A 12,556-nucleotide genomic window follows, 5' to 3' on the forward strand; every position below is an offset into this window, starting at 1 on the left:
TACTAGAAGAATATCATCTGTAGCCATAAGGTGTGTTGCTTTTTATGTGTCAGGTTTTTATGGAGAGGTTTAAAGAGACCAGAGGGAGCTTCTTGAATTATAATGAGCAATCCAGGCAATATCAATTTGGGGTTATTTTCTATTCTTTTCTACTCCTTAATGCCTAAGCTCTACTGCTGATCTTTTTAGCAGGCAGATGCCAACATAAATTTCTATTCTCTTTTCCTTCTTTAGTTAAGTCTGACATACCAGCAATGTCATAAACTCAGCAGATTCCACATTATTAGTGCTGCCACAGAGTTGGGACCTTGCCCTGGTAGGATTACAGAGCTCCTGGGATTGACTTACCTGTCAACCCACTTGACAAATTAATTTTATTTTAATTGGTCAAAACTGATTGCCTTTTAAGCCCCAAGGAGTTTGCCCTTATTAATGTTGCCATATGGGGAGCTGTAAGTGAGATGGGGAAGGAATTAGGACACTTGCTGGGTTTAGAGTAGTTTGGGGCAGCAGCTGTTTTTCTTTTGTTGTTTAGTTGACTGTATTAAACTCCTATTAAAGATGGATGGAGCAAACAGGAGAAAGAAATAAGTCTCAGACAGGAAAAACACTGAACAAATACTGCTTTGTCTAGTACAAATCCAAAGAAAACGAAATTCTGGCACCTTGGATGGCACAAGGTTTACATTGGGGGAGAGGAGGATTTGGCTCTTCTTTCCTAGGGATTTGTGTGTATAAAACAGTACAAGTGCATTTGTAAACTGGAGCCTTAAATCACAGAGCTTAACACCCAGGCAGTCTGACTTGGTCCTGTCTTTCAGTAATACAAAGCTGTAAGGAAGTTAATTCTGGTTTCTGGTGAAGTCTCATGGAGAGGCACAACCCAAGGTGACGCTGACTCAATATGAAAGCTGATATTTCCTCTGGCATCTTGGGGCTGTACAGGACTGGTACAGCCTGAGGTGCTGGTGTGGCCCTGACACAAAACCAGTGTCCCACCCTTGGCTGGAATTACACCTTGTGGGGATGGATCCTCAACTATTAAATGTGTCAGAAGCACATGTGAAAATCCGTGTTGAAGTTCCTTCAAGTCTTCAGCTCTTCAGCAAGCAGAAGTCATCCCACATGTCAGCATGACTCAGGCAGTAATAAATCCTTGGGAGGCTAAACTGTGAAAAGTTTATGTGGAATTAAAGGATCTCACGGTGCATCTTCATATGGTTTTAGTTGTGAGTAATGGTAACTAAAAGACACCATGAAACCAACTACAATTAAAGGAAAGATAAGGGAGCAATGTAAATTCTCTATTCTGCAAATGGAAAATGAGTACATTGGATGTCAGGTAGCCAGGGGTGAGAACAAATTTCTCTGTTCAACGTAAGTGGATGAGCACAAACACATTTTCCACATATGTTTAATCGTGCATTCACAGTCTCTTTTTAGTTTTATTTGGCATATAGGCATAAGAAAGAATAGAATAGAATAGAATAGAATAGAATAGAATAGAATAGAAATGTTTCAGTTGGAAGAGACCTACAACAATTATCCAGTTCAATTGCCTGACCTGTTCAGGGCTGACCCAGTTAAAGAGTGTTAAGGGCATTGTCCAAATGCCTCTTAAACATTGACAGGCTTGGGGCATCAACCACCTCTCCAGGGAGCCTGTTCCAGTGTTTGACCACCCTGTCTCTAAAGAAAAGCTGTCTAATATCCAGTCAGCTCACTCTGATGCAGCTTTGACCCATCAAGGAGTTGCTCCTATCAACTCCCTGTCAGGTTTCCCCACAGCACAGCGAGTGCTGTGTGTGTGCATTAGCCAGCTCTGGATATCAAAAATGCCTTTGGAACCTTTGCAGCTGGCACTGCAGTTGTCAGCTGTCAGATCCAGAGCTGAGGTGAGTTAATAAAAAGCTTATCCAAGGGGTGGTGAGTGGGTGAGAGGCAAACGGAGGTCCAGGGATTTGGCATGAGGACTGCACAATACAGCAAGGCCACAGTGTCAGCCACAAGTTTTATGTTCATTATGAGTTTTCTTGTATTTATCATATTAGCCTTTTAACCATACATCCTGATGCCCTGGGGACCTGGCAGCAGGCCCAGGAAGCTATGGAGTGACAGCATGCCAGGCTTCCAGGCTCCTGTTTGAATGCAGAAAGAGGCCCAGGTTGCAAGAAGAATCATTGAGATGAAAATAGCTCACTGCAATGTTATAAAGTCTCTTATATCCTGTCTGCAGGATATAAATTTTGCCCTGCACTTCAGTGAGTCATGTGAGATTTTTATAAACTCATATTCACTTTTTTTTTTTTTTTTAATTGGAGAAGGGCAATGGATTTGGGTTATAACTTCTCATGTCGTGCAGTTTAAATATCATGATGGCCATATTATTGTTACTCCTTCGGACCTTCAGATTTCCCTTTAAAGGAGCACTCAGGATACCTGTATATTTTTAAAATGGCAAGCAATGATATTGTAAAGCTTTGCAAAGTCAGTTATTAGTGAAATAAGTGATATTTTAACTTTGCAGAATGCAAAGTTAAATCCATGGCATCAATTACAGATTAGGTGTAGCAAACAGTGACTAGCTAATGAAAAGTAAAACTGCAAATCAACTTCCTCTTTTTTGCAATGGGAGGAGATGAGGCAAAGACCAAAGGCATCTTCCCCATGGTCTTTCCTGCACTGCTTTGTGTTCCTGTGCTCTTCTGAGGATTTTTCCAATTTGAAGAGGCTGTGTGGGCAACAGCCACTTGGGATCCCAATTAAGGCTTCTGAATTATGTTCTAATTTTGTTTCAGTGTTGCAAGGGTGGAAATAATTTGGCTTCCTGCAGCACCACTCCAAAGACTCAAAATCCTCAGCCAAAAAGAAGGGAATCAGTCCTGTCACACTCCTACCTTCAAAATGCCCTCTTTAGTTTAAGGAAATTAGTTTTCCTCCATCGCTTCCTTGGAACAAATGGCAAAGAAAGGACCAGAAGAGATTTCCCACTCCCTGCCTTCATACTCATCTATTTCACAGGGTAGAAGTGAACAGATGCAGCTTCTGGCTCACAGCATCTCTGTGGCCTGTCAGGATTGCATTTAGCTGCTGTTCACAACTTCTGGGGCAGTGTGAGAGACACAGACTTCATTTTTCACCAGCTGCTGGGTGTTTTTATAAATAGAACTGGATCGGAAAAACACACTTGCCACTTTTCAAAGATCTACAGGTTGTTGTAACTCAGTTTCTACTGCACAATTCACAAATTCAACAGAAATTGCAAAAATGTTTCCAAGTAGACTTGTGTTCTATCACAAAAAAAAAAAAAAAAAAGCCTAATTGCACAGTAAGTATACAGACATCACACACACAAAATGTGCTGCCTTTCCCCTCACACTTTCTGCACATCAAAAAATTTGACATAAAATCAAAAATATATTTTTAGAAACCTTATATTTTGTCTTCATAGATGGTGCTTTTACATTTCTCTGCAATCCAAAATGACAGAAGTGGTCATTTGGGGAAGGGCTGTGACTGCTTGTTTTTTAGTGACTGTTGTGATCCTTAATACCAAAGGTTCCCAGCACACTTTGCTAAGAGTGACAGCTGAATTCAGTTCGTTCTCCTCATCCTCATTGTAAGCTGGTTTAAGGCAGAACACTATTTGGGACAGACTTTTTTTTTGTGCACCAAAAACATCCTGCATGATTGCCACTGCACATTAATAAAAATGTGAGGTTAGGCTGCGAATTCTCAGCCGTTAGCCCCACAGCAAGTGTGGTACCTACTTCCTTTCTAGGGAAAACACTGACCAAAATAATATCCATGGTGATTTATAAGTGCTTGGATCTAGATTTACGTTTAAAGAATCATGGATTCTACTCCTGCATAGAAACAGCCTTAACCCTTTGTTGATCTTGCTGGATTAGACCTGGCTGTTATTAGTTATCCTTATTAACGTTATATGGATCTAAATATGTGCCAGGAATCAAATCTTCATTAACAGAAGGGAGTCAGGCAGAGTTTAGCATTAGGTGGGAAGTGCTGTAAGAACGGAAAATACATATGGTGAATTCTTAGAACTTCTATGTTTGTAGACTTGAAGGGTATCTAACTTACCTCTCTGCCAAGTCCTGCTTTTAAAACTCTTTCAAGTTCTTTTGTAAAGACCTGAGATTGCTAATGTTACATAAACTTGGATAATATTTGTTCATGAAAGAAATTAAAAGCTTAATGTTACATAAAGAACAATTTCAAGATACCAGCAGCAAAAGCCTGTTGTGAAAGGGGAATTTTTGAGTTGGATGTTTGGTGCTGGTAAAAATGTCACCACCCACACAATCATTAATAAATAACACACTTTTCTGCTTGCATAAAGTGTTGTTTATGTAAAGACAGTGTGAGTGGAGGTGAGATAACTTATTGACAAGGAATCTTGTATTTGCTGGAAGAGTTATGATAGCAATGACAATCCCAGCTGGGTCTTGTGGCCCTTTTGTTCTGGGCTCTGTGGAGACTTGTAATTGGAAGGACCTTCCAAACCTTTCTCTGCAAATCTGTTGTTCCTCTTCATATCTGACAGCATTCATGTCCTATTCCAGTCCCCAGTTTAACCTCTTATCTTTACATCTTCCTAAACATTTGCTAGTTTCTGGTGAGCTCTCCTTTTCCTGACTGACAGTGCAGTTGTGTTCTGCTGAAAGCACCTGCACACTGATGGATGTGGAGCTACACAGCACTTAGGGCTAATGAGCTCTCAGCATCCTCTGCTCCATGTGCTGCACAGGGGAAACACCTCCACTTTGTGAGCTAACTTGAAGAAAATGTAGAGAGTGAATTGCTTTAGGGAAAAGAATCCACTTAAATGTAATGGGGCCTAAAACAGATATCTCCTTCTGTCTGTAAACTCTCTGATACCATTTCTGCTATTCTGAGATTATGTGGATTTTTTTTTTTTTAAAAATGCTGGTGAAACAAATGAAAAGTGCCAACTGTATTTTTTCTCACCTTTTCTCCACACAAGTGAGCCCAGAAGTTCAGATAAGCTGGAAATACAGCAGGAAATCAATGATCTTCCTTGGAGCACTCCCAGCAGTTCCCTTTCTAGCTGTGTCCCACCACAGCAGCAGACAGCATCATTCCCCATGGGCTCTGTGTGAGGATATCCCCACTCCAGAGCTCTCTGTAGCTGCTGGAAGTCTTGCCACGAGCATGGGCTTCGTGTCACACCAACTTTTGCTGATTTTAGGAGTCTCAATTTCCTCTCATCCAAGCATAACTTTTCACAGAAGGCCCATTACATCTCTGAGCTATTCTCACACACCAGGGTATCTCTGAATCATCTTTACCTTAAAGGAAAGGAAAAAAAATCTAAGTCTGGATCACTGTAATGCCACCGTGTCCAGGAAGAGCCATTCCTGCAAGGCTCTTTGATTTGAATTACCTGAGCAGAGCACCAACCATTGCAGGTCCCATTTCCTTGCACTCAAAAGGCAGGACAAGGCTTTATGATGGTAATTTCCAGATACTTAGGAGGCTTTAGCTCCTAGGTTTATCTACAACTGCAAAGAGTGGGATTTGACAGTGTTACTCATGTCTCAGGAGAAGTTTTGAGAGTATTTCATTATTAAGAACTACAGCAATGTTATCCAAGGAATGTGGCTCGGAATAAGAGCTTTTCCGAGTAGCTGTGAGCAATGTTTAGGGCAATGTCAGATCTTTACTTGACTGGGCAATGAAAACAAGAACATGTGCCCCTTATAAGAGAAACATACCTGGATTTTACCCTCTTGGTAATATGTTAACAGAGATATTTTCCAGCAAGTGGCAAATGACCATGGTATTCACCATGAAAGCAAGTCTCTGAGTGCCCAAACAAACTACATTTCAGAGAGGCAAACTCAAGATTGCTTACACATTGGGTTAACCAAGTGTACAATCTGTTCCATAAAGCTGAGAAATTATGAGCCTAATTTCTTAACCAAACCCTATGAGTTTTAAAAGAAATATCAGTATATTTTTTAATTAGCCTAGAAAATAAGGATCAGATTTTCCTGTGCAAAGTCATGGTTTCCGTCTGCTACAACTCTCTAGCCTTGTGTGGGTCTCTTCAGGGAAAGGATGACCTCCCAGCTGTGTAGGAGTAAAATGAGAATTTCTGTTCTGTGGGAGGCTATGGGACCTGCATGGCCTCAGCTTGCTCATAGACTGAATTGTTTCTGGCCTTTTATTGCCTTTGAAGGGCAATGTAAAATGGAGAAGCTCTGACAGTTCAAAGACAGCACAGGTGAACCAGCCTGACACAAGAAGGAACAGAATCAGAGGAATATGGCAGCAACCTTCACACAGTTCCTGGGCAAGGGAAGCTGACTTGTGTGCTAAGGATCTGGACTATAAAAAATAATCTGGCCCTTTGCTTATGGAGCTTTATGTTATAGATGAAACACACTAAGCCATCAGATCATTAATACCTTTCACGTTTTGTCAAACCAAGGGTGAAAACTCCAAACAGAACTCAGGGCAAAGTTCATTAAGTTGGCAACAGTCCTGGGAACATGAGCCAGGAGCTTAAACCCAGACTCCAGTGAATTCTGTTTATCTGTATCATTGCCCAAAATGGTCAGAGAAGGAAAACAACAGTGGACACCACAGCAGGTTCAGTTCCTCTGTTTTAAGTTCCTTCTGCATTACAGAGAGGAAAATAAAAAAGCATAAAAATAAAGAGTATGTTAACAAACTAAATGTCCATGTTTAAAAGTATAAATCTGTTTTTCTCCTCTTCTTGGACAGGGAGCAACTTGAACAGTTGTTGGACATACAACTTAACCCATTTTCCCCTATTTCAAGATTTTGTACTCTCTCTGCAGAGATGAAAGGTCTCTGTTCCATTCAATTTCCTGATGTTTCTTATGACAAAAAAATGCCCAGGAGCATGTACAGAACACCCTTGAAGCTGTTGAAAGCTTGATATAAACTTTAATGCACTTTTGTTATATCCTCTTGCCGCTGCTGTGTGTCATGCAGGGTTTCTTGCTCTCGTCTGCAGGAGATATCTTACCAGCACTTGCCTGCAGCAGCATGGCATAAATCACAGAGACTAAAACACCCTGCTGATGGGAAGGGGTGATGTTCTAGGCACACCAGGGAGTTTGTTCTTTTGTACTGGCAAGCAACTGGCACTAGAAGTATATGTGCATGTGTGTGCATGAGTGTGCTGCAAAATGGAAACAGTGCCAGAACCCATATCCTCGTGTTCTGTTCCCTGCAAGCACCATGGTAACTCCCAGTGGTGCCCTACATGATGCTATAAGCAGGCAGGAAGGGCTACAACATAATAGATAAGTAGCTATAAATAGCTTTAAGATTTGTCTAAAGGAGGAGACAGTTTTATGCCATTTTAAATTCCATCAAGCCACCTGCACCTGCAAAGAGTTGCTAAACATTCCTTCTACTCAGATATCCAGAATAATAAGTTTCTGTTAGCACTGTGGGGAATTTCTGTGACAAACAGATTCATGTTATCTTTTAAAAATCATTTAATAATGAAATTGCTAATAAAGATATGGGCTACTGGGTATTTAATCTCCCCTTTCCCTGGATCAAAGGTTCTTGAATGCCTAGGAGACATTCACTGAATACCGAATAAGTAGTGGCATAGCTAAATTAGCCTGTGGGCAATCCAACTTTTAGATGCCCCTGGAATGACACATTCAAGCAAACTGGGGACTTCTTAAGTTGGAGAAATCAGCTTTGACCACAACAGCAGCCTGTGACTGAGGTTCTCCCATGCTGCACATTTTTAAGCAGTAATGCCCAGTACAGCTGGGGCAGATGCACCACAGCCCAAGCTCACACAGGACAACCCTTACTGAATACACACCCAGGACAGACAACTCTTTGGATTTCCAGTCCCCCAGGTCTAGAAAGGTCTACACAGGGGCTCCTGTCTACTGCTGCTACTTTGTCAAGTGATATAGGCCACAGGTAACAACATCAGAAAGGCAGGTGACAACTGGAAAACAGTAAATTAAGCAAGTTGTCCTGGCAGGCCACAGCTGAAGGAGCCCCTCATGATGTGGCTCATCAAGCATCAGGAGACCTGCCAGCAAACGTAAACATTTTGTGAATTTGTCTCAGTTGTGTTCATCTGTCCATGAATAACAAACCACAATAAATGGTGAGAGCTGAAATTTTTCCTCTTGGCAACTCCAGCCAGAACATTTGGTTTCCAGCTGGAAATAGGTCTTCATTTAGAAATTTCATTCCCTTTTGTTCAAGAAAATAGGTTTTAGAACATCCTACAATGCTTGAATCTGAAATGAAATGTTTTCTTTACATCAAATTCCAGAAACTTTTGGGGCAGGGAGTTGGAGAGATTTTAATAATTTTTAAAAATAAACAGAACCATCAATCATTGGAAAAGTTCTCTTCCTGGCTCTGCCTCTGAGTTCTGATGGGACTTGGGGTATCTCAGGACATTTACTAAGCCTTTGTTTTTCCATCTTAATTTGGAGCTATAGCTATCCCTGCCCGTGTTTGTGTTACTCTGATCTCAGTGGGCCCTACTCTAATGAAAACTGCAGGAGTTCCTCTGCTCTCATTCTCTCCTCCCAAGGCTCCCTAACAACCTCAGTTCCTCAGCCTCACTAAGACCATTGATGAGCCATGGACAAGGCCTTGTGTATTTTCAGACACCACGTATCTTCTGCCTCCTCCCTCCATCTATTGGCTGCTGCTGTCTGCAGATGAGAAAACAGCTCAAGGGAGAACAGATAAGTTGACCTGAAAGAGCAAATGGGCTTCCTGAGCTGACCCCTTCAGTGCTGTCTCCAGAGCACCAAACCACAGCCAGGCCAGTCCTGTCAGATGGGACTGGGTCATCATCATCTCCCCAGTCCACAGCTCTCAAGATAACCAGTGCAAGGTGAGCCAGGACAGATTGTTCTCCATCACAGACTCCTAACTTGTGCTACTCTCTAGCACCAGCAATTCCTTTATCCAGTCATATCCAAGATTAGCCCTTTCTGTGAATATCACTACAGTTTTCCCAGTAATCCTCTAGTTTATTTCCTCTTAAGAGTCCTGAGAAAGCTTCTGCTGGCACAATTTATCCTGACTTTACAGAGATCAACAGAGCTCTGACAGACTTTTTTCCAAATCAGGTTCTTCAGCCACTTGGCAAGGAGACCCACAGGGCATTAGGGTAACCTGAGAGGAGAATTCAGACCTTTGCCCCTGCCCTGGGACCTGCCTTACTGAGAGGGAAAGTGCAGCATGTTGTTAACAGGAATGGATGTCATCATAATGCCACCATCATCTGCCACTGCAATGGATTTGTCTCCATGGCAAGGAGTTTGCAGCCAGGACTGCATTGACTCAGTCTGTTTGGCCTCACACAGTCTCATCTATTTTCTGCTTATTTTGAGTAAAAACAGTGAGGAAGTGGATAGAATACTGCTTTCTTTCATTGGGTGTTTTGGGAAACGTGACTGATGGGCTGGATGCATGGTGTTAGAGCTTGTGCTGTCACAATAACTCTTCTTGCCTGATGGTGCAGGGCTGCACATCTCACTAAACCTTGTCAGCCTAATAGTAAATAACCTTTATAAATTAAAGGAGTAAAATCAAGATTAGTCCCAGGAAGGATAGAAATTCTTCTTGGAAGTTATTCCCTTTATATTTGAATATAATCTACCTTATTCAGGAATATCCATCTGTATGCAGAAGAAAGAAATATGCTTTTGTACCCTGCAGCAGAGTCCAACAATGAGGTAGTGAGTACTGCCTCCTGATCACACACAAATGGGGTTTTTATCTGTGCCAAGATCATAATATGAGCAGTCAAATAAAACTACAAGCAGACAAGAAAAAGGTCTCATACCTGAAAGCCTTTGGTGACTCTTTCCATCCCCTGAGCTTCACTAGCCTGCTCTAATGAAGCTTCACTGAAGCTTTGTTTTCTGAGAACATTTGTATTCTATTAGGAAAGTGCAAACATCTCTAACAATAGCTTTGTGTCAGGCCACAATTGTAGCCCTCGATGTTAATGCAGGCTATCAAAAGACAAAGTTCAGCCAAAACCCCTTGGGTTCTAGAAGAGCTGTACATTTGGATGTCAGATTCACTTCCAGTTTCAGAGCTTTGCTATACAGATGATTTCAAACCTCACAATTCCACCAAGAGAAACTAAAGTTGCAGAGGCGACTAAACTGAGAAGGGCTGCAAATCAAACACAGTTAAAATGCCAAAATATCTTGGCAGATAGGAAAAAAAACCCCACAACTGTGGGAAAAAAGATAATTCTGGAGGGACTACAGCAGAGCAGAAATAATTAAACTTACTGCAGAAAAGGAGGAAAACTGAATTACAAGCTGAGTTTCCTGTTGTCCCTTTGTAGAAAGGTGAGCAGCAGGTGGGGCTGCCCAGGATGGAAGCTTCAGGTCCTAAGGCTGGTGAGGTGACACTGCTCCAGATGGGGCTGGGAACATCTGAGCTGAACATGGGAAATCCAGACAGTAGGGAAAACCTTTTGGTTGAAGTTGCAGGGAAGCTGTGCAGTAGATTTCTTGAGGATGTCACAGAATCTGCATGAAAAGAGATTCTGCAAAACAAGTGGGAATGGGTGAGAACAGCAAAGGCAAAGCTGCTTCCGCCCTGGAGGAGGCCTCTTCTCCTGCTTTCCATGATTGCCATGCTGGAATTTGAGCCTGAGTTCTCAGAGTCAAAATGAGTTAAAGCCATCTGCATCCACACAAGTTGTGCAAGATCATGGGTCGTGCAGGAGAACAGGGTGTTTTCCATGTACTTCCACAGAGCGTCTTCATTTTAATTCATTGCCCACAAGGCTGCTCAATTGAAAGAGGAAGGCAGTACTCCAAGGAAAACATCTCTGAGTGACCTTCAGTGCCACCAGTTAATCCCTCTGCTCCACAGGCAACTCACTCCAGCCCAGTGCCAGAGCACTGCCAGTTTACATGAGCAATGCGTTTGGGCTCAGTTATGGGACTGAAGCCAAAAGTGCAATAGATGCAACCACTAACTCCACATCTTTTAGGAAATACAGACTTCCATGTGAGAGCTCCTTACCACTTCCATGAGATTTGCAACCCTATAAAGTGCCACATGGAGCCACATCTGTAGCCCATCTAGTCAATCAGGCTGTGATTGTCATTTGAGTGCCCCGAGTATCTCCCTCTAAATCAGTTTTTTATTTCAGAAAAGTACCTTTGGATGTAGTCCCAGATACTGGCAAGTGTTGAGAGTGCAGCAGGGCAAAAGAGGAATCTTGCAGTCAAGAGTGGTTTTGTGCAGGTAGAAGTTTTACAACTTGTACACACAGGTGACAATAGATTCCCTACAGCCTGAAAACAAAGCATCACACCTCTTTCTGAGACTGAATCTATTCCACATCCTATCATTCCTTTCTGGGCTAGGAACTAGGGAAAACAGACCATTTTTGTGAAGAATCTTTTCTGTTTGAAAGAGCCTGCATGACTCTTCATTTCTCCTCTTAAGTACATCCTCCCAGCCTGAGTTCAAAGGAAAGTGAGCTGGACAAGATGTGCCAAAGGGTTTAACATCTACACCATTCCTACAGAGCATTGTTTTGTCCTTCACACTGTGTGAGGAGACACCCACATGTGTTTTCCACTTTCATTGTGAAAGCAGGAAATGTTTAATTAAAATCAAGCTTAACCCACCTTGTTTTTTCTTCGTGCTGAAGTAACATCAGCTGCTAAGAGGGAGGATCTGTGAGTCTTGGAACACAAATGGCCTCACTCAGCAGAGGGATGGAGCTGGAGAGATCTGAGCAGATCTGCTGGGATAATGTGTGTGTCCCTGGGGTATGGGAACAAACTAGGTCATGTACCTGAAGGGGCAGGACTTGTGGAGGGCTGGGGAAATTCAGACCAGGTAGTTGTACTGGGACAAAATCTGTTGCATTTATGCAAAATTACAGAAAATAGGAATGGCAAGAAACTCACTGTAAGATACAATCCAGCTGCCTGACCCTGTTCTGTCACACTAGTGAGCTGCAGTGGGATTTAGGAGAGATGAGGTAAGGACAGCTGCAGGTACTGCACCCCAGGATCCTCCCAAACCCAGAAGCTGTGGGTGGAGGTACCAAATTAGTTAAAGAAACTCAGAGCCATGACTGATTTATATCTGCACTGGATCAAGCCAAAGGAAGGATACTCCATCTGTCTTAATCTTAAATACAGATGTTATCATGTGTCCCCTTTCACTTGCCAGGGTCTGAAAGACTTTTCAGTTCTCTTTCAGTGGCCATAAAGTAACACAAATCTTTGTGTTCTGTTTAGTGATGCAGGAAAAAGTCCTTTGGTCATGAGTGGTTTGGGGGGAAGGTTAAGACTCCATATTCCTTTCCCAGGGATAATTCCACTTCCAATTACATATGTGTCAAGCACAACTTCATTTTACCACAGAAGGTGGTCTCAAGTGCTTTTTGCTGTGGCACTTCAACTGCCAGGAGAGGCACTAGTTCTCTCAGGTATAAAGTATAACTTTCCATGCAATGATTACAGGTAAAGTCCTTGGAGATATCCATCAGACC

This window comes from Zosterops lateralis (genome assembly GCF_965231275.1).
Source record: "Zosterops lateralis genome assembly, chromosome: 8".
NCBI classification, from domain to species: domain Eukaryota; kingdom Metazoa; phylum Chordata; class Aves; order Passeriformes; family Zosteropidae; genus Zosterops; species Zosterops lateralis.